Below are 14921 nucleotides of genomic sequence, written 5' to 3'. Positions count from 1 at the left end.
TTTTTGTTTCAATTCTGTTTTAATATACTTTAAACAAATAATTTCAACTTTCCAATTTAGTTTATATAATTCTTATAAATATTCCACAATATTACAATACTTAATAATAATAATAATCTATTTTAAACATTTAATATTTCCCGATCATTTCGTTACGGCACGGGAAGTTCCAGCAATTTGCCTTAAGGCACGATGCCATACACCCCACTAGTTTTAAATTCTTTTGAATATTTGAACTTCATAATAGCATTTTTTTACTTTTTTCTCTCAATCTCCGAAACCTTCCTAAATATTCATTTTATCAATACAAGTAAAATGTTTTTTGAATTATTGAAATCTGACACTTCGTTCTCTCTAAAACTGAATTACAATTTTTGGCACTTTTTGCCCCGTATCTTCGAAACGGCTAAACATGCTTTCGCCAAAAACTAATCAGCATGTCTCCTTATCAGTAAGAATCGAATGCTTTATAAATCATTCAAATCAGTTGATTCATATTCCTGAAATCGTCGACAAAAATTTGTATCCGAATACACACATACATCAATTTTTTATAAGGTATGCCAAAATGTTCAGAAACTTCTCAAACGTAAAGATATATAAAAATTTTCATTTTCGATTTTCGATTTTTTTACCCCACGGAAAGTTAATAAAAACTACATTAAGTGGAAATCCCATCGATTTATCAGTTCTACCATTACAATATTGTTGCAATGTTATATTGATTTATTATTGTAAAAAACATATTTTGCTGCAAATATAAAAATTGCATAATGGCTTACATTTGCAGATGACGAAATAGGCAGGTGTACATTTCCTCGTTGCTTTTGCTCACCTCGCACTTTTTCTATGGTATCAGTCAAAACACCTTGAAGCAAGAGCATTTGTTGGAGAAAATCTTCATATGGTTTTATATCTGAAGCTGACTATGAAAAGAGCAATTGATTGTGAATTCATTTTTTAAAATTAGCAACTCTATATTAAATTTATGTATATTACCTGCCTTTTCGAGCGTGTAGCCACTTCGGCTGCGTAGGCTTGTTGCTCCACTCTAAACGTATGCTGATGCAATACTTGCTTATCCCACTGTGTGCTTGCTGAGGAACTATATGGAGGTTGTTGTTCCACTGCATTTCCTTGTCTACTGAAAGTTTTACAAAATACAAATGAATATCATATCTGTGCGACTGCAAATTTTATTCATTACTACCGTAAACTACAAATTCTTTCCGTTGAGCATATGCGATTTCAACTGTGCCTAGAATCTAGAACAACTTATGCTATCTCAAACATTTTGAGGAGAACACCTAATTTTCGTATTATGTCATTATAGAGCGGGGCTAGTTGAGCATAGGGGCAAGTTGAACAATCAAAATATTTCGAAAACTATTCACCGTCCGTTTATGCATTATATGGCGGAAAGATAGAGGTTTGGGAGAAATAAACATACCGCGATCGCTAGTGGCCGCTGGACAAATGAGTGAGGCTCACGGGCGTTTTGTTTATTTTGAGACCAAAAAGTAAAAAAGTCATTCATCACGAGTTTTCGTCTGGTTTAGTCAAATGTTATTTATTTTTAATCAGGTAAACGCTATTCTTCCATATATTTTTTGTTCTTTTAATATGCGCAGAGATTCTGGGTGTAATTCTCACGGTTTTTTTATAAACTCACTTTTATTTTGAAATTCCGAGTTGGGGTTAGTTGAGCATAGTTGCTAAACTTGTTCTGTCACTAAGACAATTACTATATTAACCTACAGAAATTAATTATTATTTTTAATATTTAAGCTAAGTCTATGAGTAATAACATAAAGAAATAATGATTTTAAATAAAAATACTGAATATAATGGTAAAATAATTCCTAAGATATGATATTGTTTTGTTGATTCTACTTTTGGTTAATTATTCAAAGAAAATTACTATAAGTTTAGTTTTCTCTGTCAATAAAGACTATAAATATAGAACTGGTTATTAAAAACTTATTTTATTTCATCACTAATCGACATTAAACCTATGATTTCATTATACTTTCTTAGTGCTCAACTTGCCCCACCTATGGGGTACGTTGAGCATACTTGACTTTTTGCATTTAAACAGCTGTAGTTTTCAAATTTTACTTATTACCAAAAAATAGTATTAACACTTTTGTTAAGCGATAATCAACAAATCCATTAAGCCGTATAGCAATTTATTGAGACTTTTCATTGAGGAGCTACATCCATATAAGTAAAAATTTGCTCAACTAGCCCCGCTCTACCCTATTAAATCTCTTTTAATGATATTTAAAGGCTCTGTTAAATGTAAACTTAAATGTTTTGGGATTGAAAATTCCAACAACTCATTTGTGAGCACAATGTAATCGAGTCTTTAAATACTGAAAACTAATATTAGTTAATTAATTGGTCAAAAGCCAGAGTTTTTATATCTAACAAATTGACTTACAATTTGAGCACAATCTTCCGATTAGCTTATTTAGTTTATTTGATGTTATTTATGCACGTCAGCAGTGAGATTGTGTGCATTTATTTTTATTCACTTTAGTTATTTATATTAGGAATTGAACAATGTATTAACTATTTATAGCATTTGTTGCCCTGCTCCATTCTTGCTGAGTGAGGGTGACATTACATAAATTTGCCAGATACGCTTCTCCGGTCAAGCATTTGTCATTCTTTTTGTCGCAAGCCGCGTCATTAGCGCTAGCCACACGATCTGCCAGATTTAGAGCTGCGACCGGACAAAGTTTTTGCAACATTGCCGATATGTTATCGAAAGTAGATACACTGCTCTCTATTTGAAATTGAGAATATTTTATCATAATCCTATTTTTATATACTTTTACAATCAAAATCATTTCACAATAATTTTATTTGAAAGTAGAGGAGACTGGGTACGGTAGCCACAGTGGTCACAACAGCTAAACCATTCCGATTTTGAGATAGGGTCTAAAGAAGAAAAATGAAATATTTGTTCTTCAAACCAATTTCCATTATTGCAGATATTTTGACAACATTGCTTTTTAAGAGTTAAATGTAAGTTTTCATGCTTGATTCCTTTATAATAGAGCTGTTACTTGTATACTGATAGATCACTTTATTTTCTATTTTGTATTTTATTTCTGTAAGTTGAACATTAGTAGTTAATTAATTTTTGTGTAGATAATTTAGTTCAGTTATAATGTTAGCTCAGTTGTCAATGATTTCAAAAGGGTGCGTTGGGGTACGAATGTGACAAATTTCGTGGGTACCTGTAACCTATTTAAGACAAAATATGAAATAGAAAGTGACAGGAAAAAGCATTACAATAAAAGAAAGATTTCACAACCAGTATTATCATTTGATGATTGATGCATTCTAGTTTGTGGTAGCTCTCATTTTGAAGGTAGGGGTGGCGTAAAATGGATCAAGTTCCAAGAAACATGCGAATTCTGGTTTCACGTAAAATTTGCAGATGACAGTCACTATTATATTTGTCACCATTGAAACTATGATTGTGACTAGATCTCTGTATATTCATACATAGTTACTATAATTTTTGACTGCTTAATAATTATTATTTAACACTAAGATGGAATTTGAAAAAGACTGTTATAATATTACTTATCGTTATAGTGACATATTAGATAAAAGAAGGTAAGTGATCCCATAGTTCAGAATATTTCATATTAACTTTCTTTAAAAAATTCATCATTATATAATATTTATAAAATTAGGTATGATTATGTTAAATGATAATGATGATGATTATATTTTTGACCTTAAAAGTCGTTAAAAACCATTTTGTTGTTCATTGTCCTTCAACCTAAGTTTATGCTTGTCACCACCAATCTGTTGGTGTGGACGGTGTAACTGTGTAATCATATTAATATTAAATATAATTATTTTGAAATGACATTCACAGTTCGTCAGTCATGTAGCTACTAAACAATTTTTTTTTTAATTTTAGTTACAACAAATAACATAGTAAAATTTCCAATGAATTCATCATTGTAGAAATATGTTTTTTTGCTATTATTCTAAAACTTGTCATTCGACAGGGTAAAAGGAAACAGCCAAGAGAAAAATGATTACTATTTTATTTTTAATTTTAAAAGAGTTTTCTTTAATAATTACTTTGTTACGTAATCAATGCGATGCAATATAATTCTTAGGAAAACTAAATAATTATAAAACAAAGCCTGAATTATTAGATTTTTGTAACATCACTTATACTCGTGGAAAGAGTGTATTATTAACACTATTCTAATAATTTACCGTACCATATTTATATTTTTTCATACAAAATATAATTTTGATCATTGTTAAAGTGATACGATTAAATCACTGACTAGTTTGAAAATGGCAAGCATATTGTGAAGATTATTAATCAAACAAACCACATTATTGGGGTTTTACATATATATAATTCAAGAACATCATTTACTTATATTTTCAATACGCGTTCCTTTCTGTCCATCCCATGTGACTTTAACTGGCTCACTAGCGGCCAATAACGTTGGTAAATCCAAATCTTCTACTTTTGGTAGCGGACATTGTCCTGTCAAAATGGTATGAGTCTCGGTACTATAACTTGAAGTTTCGGGTTCTAACCGACCTGGTTCCAGACTTAATCTGACAGTGACAGTATATCCATCACGTTCAGATAAAATTCCTTGTAAATTTAATGATTCCTGTTTTTCGATTTGATTTGACATCATTTTACCTAGTCGAGGTACACCACAAAAATGTTTAAGACTACATTTTTCCTTTATGCATTATAAGTACTTACTATTATGAATAAAACTTTTAAATTTACATTTTTATAATCACTCAAAATTTCAGAAACTAACAGTAATAAAAAATTCAAGTTAGCCGTGATTTGAATCATTTATTTTGAATTCATCATGAATTCATGCAATTTGAAATTAGGAGCGAATATCGAAACTTTGAGAATAAGTTAGTTACTATAAATTTACCTACAATTAAATTAATAAACAACAAATTGGTTTTATAATTGTCATCCTGAAAAAGAAGTTTATGTTTTTGCCAGAAAATACGATCCGCTAATTTTATTTGGCACCAAAATTGGGAAAAATATATTTGCGTATTGACTTTTCGTCAATGTTTCCTCAAAAACAGCTTTACCGATTTGAAAAATTTAAAAGCCAGTTGTTAGAATTCAATAAGGATTTGAATTGATTAGTTTTGCGAGACAATGCCATTTCTGTAGAATTGCCTGAATGAATTTTGATAATTCCAAAAATGTTCAAAAAATATGGGTTGGAAATCGCGCTGATTAGTTTTTGGCGAAGATCGGCCAAACCGTTTCTTCATAATTCATTGCTCAAAAAAATTCTTGACGATATTGATGAAATCTTAACTTAACTACCTAGAACTTTTTAAAATTTACAGTTTATTTTGAATTTGTTGCTTATTGTTCATTAATTAAGTTAATTTAATTAAATATTTATCAACTTGGAATATTGCAGATATTTGTTACGCCATGCACCAAATCTTTCTAATTACATGGCACTCCATAGAATTATATAGTTTCATCAAATTAATTTTTAACTAATAAATTTTCATTATTGTAAGTATTTAAGTGAGCAGCAAGTATTTAGAAATAATAATGGATAAAGGAGAAATGATTATATACATGCAACTTAATATAATTAGTCATTAAGTGAGATTAAACGCTGATATAATTACTTACTGTATTTTTATCATAAAATTATATTGATTCAATTTATTTATATCATATCTATTCGCTATTTCAGTATTTTGACTTATATTCAGATATTAATTTATATTATTTTTTTCAATGGATATACATTTTTTATCCTTGTTATTTTGTTCCTTTGTTATTAAGCACTATAATTATAAAAGTACTATATAAATACGATTAAATAAAAATCGAAAACAACAATGGTTAAAAAATAAAATATATAAAATCAGATCTGGAAGAAATATATAGATCAGAATCTGGAAAAAAATCATTGAAAATGTCTGATGATCTAGTAAAAGCTATAAAACCATTTAATGTAAGTTGTTCTTTACTTGGTTTTCATTACATCGAAGGTCATTCGGCAAATAGGAGCAAAAAGAAGTGGAACTGTTACAGATTTTTGGAAGATTTAAAGTGTTCTTTTTTCATGATAACTTGGATTATTTTTACTGTCTATATCAGAATTGATGGAGGTGTGAAAATTAAGAACGTATTCAATCAAATTGACATTAGTCAATTTGTTGAAGCTCTTTTGAATATTACCAGAGATCTTTTGGTAAGCGACAAAAATAAATTTCTACTTAAAAATGCTTTAATAATTTCAAAATTTTATCATTTTTACGTGAGTTTCGGCTTTGCTCTGGAATAGAAAATTAAACTGTTAATACAATAATACAAATTAATACCAGGGTTGGTTATTTACCGTTATTTCCATAACATTATCTTTTATCTATGTTTTCTTTGAAAACTGACCTGATGTAGAAAATTTAAAAGTTGTTTGAACTCAGTTATCGACTAGCGTTGATTAGTTTTTACATTGTAATTGCCGGTTCAAAGAAAAAGGTTTCATCGACGTTTTCGCAAAATTTTTAAACTAATTCTGAAAATTTAAAAATCATTCAAAAATGTTTAATGTTAATTTCACAATTAACCGTATGTGCCGATATTTTTCATTCTAGTCTTTTTAAAAAAACAGATTAGTGTGCTGATTCGATTTTGAAGTGGCTTATGTATTTTTTAAAATTCATAAATACCATCAGATTCTAATAATTCTCGTAAAAAAAATTAATAATAACTTTATTTTCATTCTAGGTGATCAGCATTTTTTGTTCAGAAATTTATAACAGTCAAAGATTAGGATCAGTGCTCGCCGACTTGCAAGAAATTTCTCATGCTTCACCTGGAAAACTTCATATAGGAAAAATTCGAAAAAATACTATAATATTTTTAAGTATCGGTATTTTGTTATCGGTACCACCAATGCTAGCTAGTTTTATTAGCGGATCTCTACAAAATATTTCACAACATTTAAACGCTATTTTACAATTTTGGAGTCCAATTTTAACATTTCTTTTCAAATGCAGATTAATATTATTTTGTTATTTGATTCGTCGAATGTTTGAAGTGATTAATGAGTCTTTGGTGACCATTACTGAAGAATTGAAACAGGTATGATTAAACAATTTTTCTAAATGCATTATTGTAAAAGTTTTTAAAAGCTATAATTAATATAAAAAAATTTAAAAAACTCATTTTTTTTAATAAAGGTTGAATTTATTAGACAATCTTTGTAAACGAACGGCTTAAACATTTGATAAAATTCTATAATGTTAAAATTAAAAAATAATTCGTTATTTATCTTTAGATTATCGCATTAAATTTAAAGACTCAATACTCAATTAATGGCGATGAAAGAAGGCTGACACAAATATATAAATTTGATTATACAAATATAGTTCTAAAAAAGCTCTTACAGTGCTATCAAGCCCATACAAAGCTGTGCAAGATGTCTGAACGCTTGAATTCCGTCTATCACTTTCCTATTATTATGTAAGTCACCATTATCTGAACAAATAATGAATGCCTTTTTTCATTTATACAATTTTAAAGAAATGGGCACAAAAGCTGTAACTAGCCTGTAGATAAATGGCTACTTTGTCAATTTTTTAACAAATGTATTTTTTTGTTGATATTAATTTTTGCTGTTGAGCACTGTTGTTTAGTTTACGATACCTGAATATAATTTTCAAGTATACGTTTTAAAAGGAGTTTTATAAAAAGTGTTATTATTATTTTTAATAGAAATTCATCAGTTTTTCTAAAATAACGTCTAGATAAGCTTACATGTGTAAAATTTAACTAATTTAAATTTTAATTTAATTTCTACGATGACGAAATTTAGCTGGAAATTTTACTTAACATAGTTAGATAGTTGTTTGTTGGATATGTATGATTTGTTATGATATAATTGGTTTGGTTTTTACGCTATAATTACTAAAATTCAAAATTGACCTTTGTGCCCCGCCCTACTATATATATATATATATATATATATATATATATATATATATATACATATATTCAAAACACACAATATAATGTGCGTTTTATAGATAAATGTAGTAAACAAGATCTGCTAAAATAATACAATGTCAAAATTATACTATTTTTCAGATACTCTATGCAGAGTTTTCTAACAACAGTATCAAAATATTTCTTCGTATTTGTACATTATACAAATCATTTGGATTTACTGGATGTAGAAAAAGTCGGAGTATATTACGCCTACAGTTCTTTAGTATCACTCATAGTAGAGGCGAATTATTTCATTTGCGAAACGTCGTTTGTGGCAAACGCATGTCATAAGGTTGATAGAGAATGCTCCAAAACTGGGAAATTATTACATAAATTGAAACCTTGTGGGAAAAATGAACAAATCAAGAATCTGGTATATATTTATTATATGAAAGAAGAAAAGATTGTTAAATAGAATCGACCTAAAATTAAGTGAGAACTGGTGGTGCATGGCATCGTGCCTTAAGGCAAATATCTGGAAAATTAATTAAAAATTAAAAGAGCTTTAAAATTTTTGAAAACTTGGAAAAATTTAGATTTCTGAAAATATTGAAATTTTTGAAAAATTTTACTATTTTGAAAAATTTGAATTTTTTTTTATTGAATTTTTTTGGAAATTTTGAACTTTTTTTTTCAAAGAGACAAAATATCGAAGCGAGTGAGCGCCGCGTTGTTGTCTAACGGATAAACATTGGTACGGAACACATAGAAATGTAAAAAAATGTACTTATTATTAAAATCTCTATAAAATATCTGATGACTTTATGTGCTAGGTCTTAAGATCATTTTTGATCGCCAAATGGCTTTTTTTAATTGTTTATTAGATCTCCGTCACCGCTGGACCTGCGTTCCCAGAAAGTTAATCAGTCGTCTTTTCGTCAATACAAATATAATTTTTGTTGAATCAGGCAAATCGGACGGTCCGTATCTTCGAACCGGCTGAACCTGTCTTTTCCAAAAACTAGTCAGCACGTCTGCCCGTCGGTACAAATCGAATTTTTTTGAATTATTCAAAACGGTAGATCCGTGTTCCCGAAATCGTCGAGGAAAATTTGTATCCGCATATACATACATACATACTACACACACAAACATATATCTTTCAGAAACCTTTGAAACATAAAGATGTGCAAAAAAAAATTATTTTCTATTATTGCTATAACTTACCCCACGGGAAGGCAAACAAATCATTTTGGGAAAATATATGATAATAAAATGTTAAATATTTGGCAGAGCAGATAATTCAAATGCAAAAGTAATAAAATTCTATTAATTAGACTGCTTTTTATTCATAATATATTAGTGAAAGGTAATCATCAATTTGCTTCTGAAAAGAAAAATCGATTTAATTTGAGCAATGACAACATAATCAAAAAGATTTATAGATTAGTTTTTTTTTTTGAGATTTCAATCACTTTCTCCGCCAGTAGTTGAAATTTGAAAAAGCGATTCCAAAGTCAATTTCCTATAAATTATATAGTCTAAAATGTTTTTAATTGGATTAAAAATCATTATATTTACGTGAAAAAAGGCTGTAAAAACAAGACTATTTTGCACATCTTGATAGTATGGTGAAAATTTTGATATGTTCAATTTTATAAACAAAATCACTTTGATAGCGTGCAAAAGTATTATTTATTATTTGACACCGCGGCCGATGCTCTGAGACTGTATCAATGTGTCTTAGCTCTTTTTATGCAAATAAGTTTAAATATGAATCAATTAATAATTTTTCCCTGATTTTAATGTGACTAGTTTATAACTTATAGAATATGTTAGTTTAATTATATTTTATCTGTAGTTATGAATGATATTAACAAGTATTAAGCAAACACCATTATTTACCACCGCAATGCTTTTTGAATTATTGAGATATTTAGTTCATTTCTGGATTTTTTTTTCATATAATGTAAACGAGAATGTTATTAATATTTTAAAAAAAATTAAAAATATACGTCACTAAGTTTTATACATTGGTTCCATATCATAAAATTATCTATACTTCCTTTCATCCTAAATTATTATTATTATTGAATATATATTTATATTCGAAAAACATGCATACAATATAATTTACCAATAATTGACGCTTACTATAATGCATTTTACAGATGGAATTATGGTCTTTACAATTGATTCACTACAACGTACACTTTACAGCTGGAGGACTATTTCGATTCAATTCCAGCTTCATTTTTTCGGTAGGTATATTATTGATAAACCAATTTGTTCAAAAAGTTTGTTAATTTTTATATGTGAATTTTTTATAGATATTTGGATCCATCGTCACTTACGTCGTTGTGCTTATTCAGTTCTATTTGAATAATCAGAAAAATTAACAAAATTAAATAACCCAAACTTATTCATCATCAAGCTAAACAATTTAAAATCTTTTTAACTGTTTTTAACTTCCCTAAGGAGAACTAAATTTATGTTTTCTCCGTTTGAGACCGCAGATCATTCGGGTTTGGGATCAAATAGGAAAAAATATGTGTGTATGTATATGAGCCAAAATTTGGACTCGCGTTGATTTGTTTTACGCAACAATTGGCCGAGCAAAAAAGTGCTAAAATTTTTGTCCACGTTTTACCCAAAAATCTTGAACCAATTTTTAAAATTCATAAACCGTTAAAAAAAATATCGGTGTTCACAAAAAAATATTTTCATAAATATTATAGGTGGTAAACGGAATTTCTAGGTAAGCGCTTAAAAAACGCAAATAGTAAGTGTTTAATGTATGTAATTTTCTAAGTTAATATTTTGTGAAATATTGTTTAATCACAAATTTAATGTTTATATAACATATATAGTGAATGCATTACCATAACTTATACCATGGATTATTGAATTTTCTGTTTTTAACATTAAGATTAAAAAAATTTTCTGGTAAATAAAGGCTAAAATTGCATCCGAAACGTAAGTATGTAAAATAAATTGATTGATGCTATAACCGAATATTAGACTATGTTAATGCATATGTCAATTCTTAATTAAAATAGAAAAAAGCGTTACTTGACGATATTAAGACTTGAATGTTTAAAAATATGATAAAACTGGACAAATAATTATTTTAAAAACCTGAAAATAAAGTTGAAAACCACGTTACCCATAGATAAGGACGATGAAGAAATGACGATATCGGGCGTAAAGCTTTAACAAAACGACGCTGATGGCGCACTATGCGTGACAGATGACAGTTTTATTACCCCGCCTGTCCCAAAGATGTTCCTAAATTTAAAGCGAGATTATTATTTCGGGCAACACTACAATTTAAGCCGGATAAAAATTTTCCAGCAGACATTTTATTAGTGAACTTGAGTTGCGTGGGTTTGACTAAATAATTAAAATGGGTGTTGAAATTGAAACTATTAAGCCTGGAGATGGTGAGTGTTCATAGGATTATTGTTCATATGAAATGTGCAATTGAAATAAAAATTAATTATTTTATAATTTGCTTGTCTCGGAAATGATCAATGTTTACGTTCCGCCTTGAACTTTAATTGTTGCAGAAGCGCCCTAAAAACGACTTGTGAAATATATTAAATATGTATAAATGTGTATGGCTTTATCCATAATTTATTTATTTGATGGTTATTAGTGATTAAAATCTAAATATTTAATGTAGATTATGAATTAAATTTTTTTTCGTTTTGGCGTAGGCCGGCACTACGAAACGCATGTAATTACCGAATTAATTAAATCTGTATGAGCTGTAAAGTGCAATATCTTTCATAGTCATTAAAACACATACATAAATATTATCACTCAATTAACGTTATCTTGTCCGCCATCCAGAAAGTCAATGTCATAGAGCATCAATTAAATAACTAAATAAAACAATTAAATGTGATTTTTAATCCAGGAACCACTTATCCCAAAACTGGTCAAACTGTAGTTGTTCACTACACTGGTACCTTGACAAATGGTACACAATTTGATTCATCACGCACAAGAGGTCAACCTTTCAAGTTCAAAATTGGCAAAGGTGATGTTATTAAAGGATGGGACCAGGGTGTAGCCCAGGTTGGTATTTCACTTTTACTATTTTATAAGTATATAAAATAAGTGCTATAGCTTCTGACTATAATCTAATAATACTGATAAATGTTTGTGAGAAAATTATTAATTCTAAAATAAAATTAATAAACTATTTAGTTCGATTTGTGTAATGTGTATTAAAATCATTTGTTTTTCAGATGTCCGTCGGTCAACGTGCCAAATTAACCTGCTCCCTGATTTTGCTTACGGGTCTCGTGGACACCCAGGAATCATTCCACCAAATGCTACATTGATTTTTGATGTAGAATTACTTCGTGTAGAGTAAAGTGTTCTAACTAAATGTTTTTAACTTATTTGCATTTATGCTGCAACTTATACCTCAATCACTATCAAATATTGATACTCCAATATTATGAACAATTCATCAATTTTAGTGTTTCTTCTTCTGTAAAGATAAATTAAATATGATTTAAAAAATGCATTTTGATTTTTAATTCAAAACTATCTAGCAAATTCTAAAATTTTCTGCAAAAATTAATAATCTGACTTAATTGGCAAATTGTTAACTTTGTCATGTTATTGATATTCAAATACTATTAACTTAAATGTAGACATATTATAGGCACTTGTTTTTTAACAAATTTTTTTAATTCTAAATTCAGAAAAATACTTACCTCTTACCTGGAGATTTGTTCATAAATTTATTTTAATTGACTTATATTATTTTTTTTGTCTTGCATTTGATGTGAAATTCTTTTTATCTAAATGCTTCTCACACTATAAAGATTGTGGATTCGATTTCGTGAATTTTGGTAGGGTATTAAAAATAATTAATTGTTAGGTTGATATTAAATATATAACAGAACCTATCTAGAAAAATAAGTTTGATGTACAAAATAGTTGACTGAATAGTTATGAACTATTTCTGTAGTAAAAATTCTGATATCTTATCATTGAAAGCATATGTACCATAAGTGTGTGGTTGATCCTCGTTTTGGGGAAAATGAAACAAAGTATATACAAAACTGTCAAAATTATGATATAAAGATAGTTAAGAAGATAAAGTTTGTGCACCATTTTTCAAATAAAGTGCTAAAATATAACATTTTTCAAAGAAAAATATATGGAAAAAGGATTGGTTTGAACAAAATTGCATAAAACATCCAATTCGCATAGAAATAGAAATGTACAGAGTTGAATGCAGAAGGTATGAAGACATGGAGAAACTATTTTATTAGAAATAAATGAGGTAGTACAGAAAAGAAACATGTTTTCCTATAAGCCATAGCGGAATGAATTTGCAATAGGATATTTTTAACTTCTACAATTTATAATTATTAGTCACAAGTCTACATATTTAATTTACAAATTATCCCTGTTTTTCAGCATTTTAATGTTTAATTGGATAAATGCACATTTTACCCATATTTATTTATAAGAAGGGGGAGTAGTAGTTTAAAGCCAGTTATGAATCCATCATATTCTAATATTGTCTAGGGTTAGAGCAATATTATTAAAGCTAGTATTATTAATGGCAAGTATGTAAATTTTTTTCTGGAAAATTTGCTTTTGAAAGTTTTTTCTGACAAGTTTAATGCAGATATGATAAAAATTGCTTTTAAATAATTTTTAGAGGTTTGAAAACTATTTGATAAGGAAATATAATAAAAATAAAGGTAATAAACTTATTAAATTCATAATGATTGTTTGTTATATATAACTTCAATGTATTTTCATTATAAGTATTTCATTTCTATTTTCTCTGCATTTTGAATGTTAAATGTTTGAAAATTAAAGCGCACTCACTATGTGCTATTATTAAAGATATTTTTATTTTATTATATATATTTTTGTAAATTTAGGTAAATAGAAATTTTATTTTTAAGACACCTCCTAATTATATAACAAAAAATTGTAAAAAGTGAAATTATGTAAAGCATATTATCTAATGCATACGAACCGAATCATATTACATTTTAAATAAACCGCTCATAAAAATTTATTTTGGTATATCTTCGATAATAATATACTTAATTATAGTCAATCAAATTAATTAGAAAAACTTAGATATTTGCTATAAAGTGAATCAATTTAGACAGAATATATAAAATATATTAATTAATTTTTTTTATTTTATCCAAAGGTCAAGATTAATAGTACAATTATTTCAACACAGGCAAACACCATGCACATCGCCGAGCTGATATTCGAGTTCGTGTTCGCCCAGTTGGCGGGATCTGACAGAAGCAGAGAAATCGTACTGGTGACAGCAAATTCGATTTCTGTGAATTTTGGAGTGCAATCAATAATAAAAAGTGGTGTTCAATTAATTTACTTGTGTTATTATGATTAAATTGCACTTTTACGAGTTAAATGTTTACGCTTGCCTGTCCTTGATGTATTTCCATTATGAATCGATTTAATCTTATTTTCATTACTCGATTCAATGTGTGAATATGTAAAATTTGTTTGTGTTATCACGTATAATTTTATGAAAACAGTTGGATCAGGATAATAAGTTTTTGCAAGTAGAAACTACATTTATCGATTTTATTTTGCATGCTTTGAGTATATTGTAAGATGAGATTTAGTACTAGCTTTAGTCATAAAATTATACATGCAAGGGAACTATTATAATTGTGTAATTATTGAACGATGAACTATGAAGTGATTGATAATGCATTTTAATGAACATTTACTTTTGGCATTTGTGACTATTATTTAGTAGCATCAACAAAACTTGTTAACAATTTTTAAGACCTAACTAATAATAGGAAAATGCAATGATGCTCTTTTTTCAGATTAAACAATCTCGAAGATTTAGATGAATAATTATGAATATATTGAATATTATGCCAATAAT

At 28.1% G+C, this 14921-nt stretch overlaps 1 pseudogene; it reads left to right on the top strand.

The window, feature by feature from the left end:
• The first annotated feature begins 11306 nt into the window (after window positions 1-11306).
• Window positions 11307-12489, top strand: LOC113370070 (annotated as a pseudogene).
• Window positions 12490-14921: the final 2432 nt, after the last annotated feature.

The sequence above is a fragment of the Ctenocephalides felis genome, unplaced genomic scaffold, assembly GCF_003426905.1.
Source record: "Ctenocephalides felis isolate EL2017-DRISC unplaced genomic scaffold, ASM342690v1 CF-g0.4_SCAFFOLD_01492, whole genome shotgun sequence".
Classification (NCBI taxonomy): domain Eukaryota; kingdom Metazoa; phylum Arthropoda; class Insecta; order Siphonaptera; family Pulicidae; genus Ctenocephalides; species Ctenocephalides felis.
Note: the sequence above shows the minus strand (reverse complement) of the source record. Positions and strands in the feature narration are given on the sequence as shown.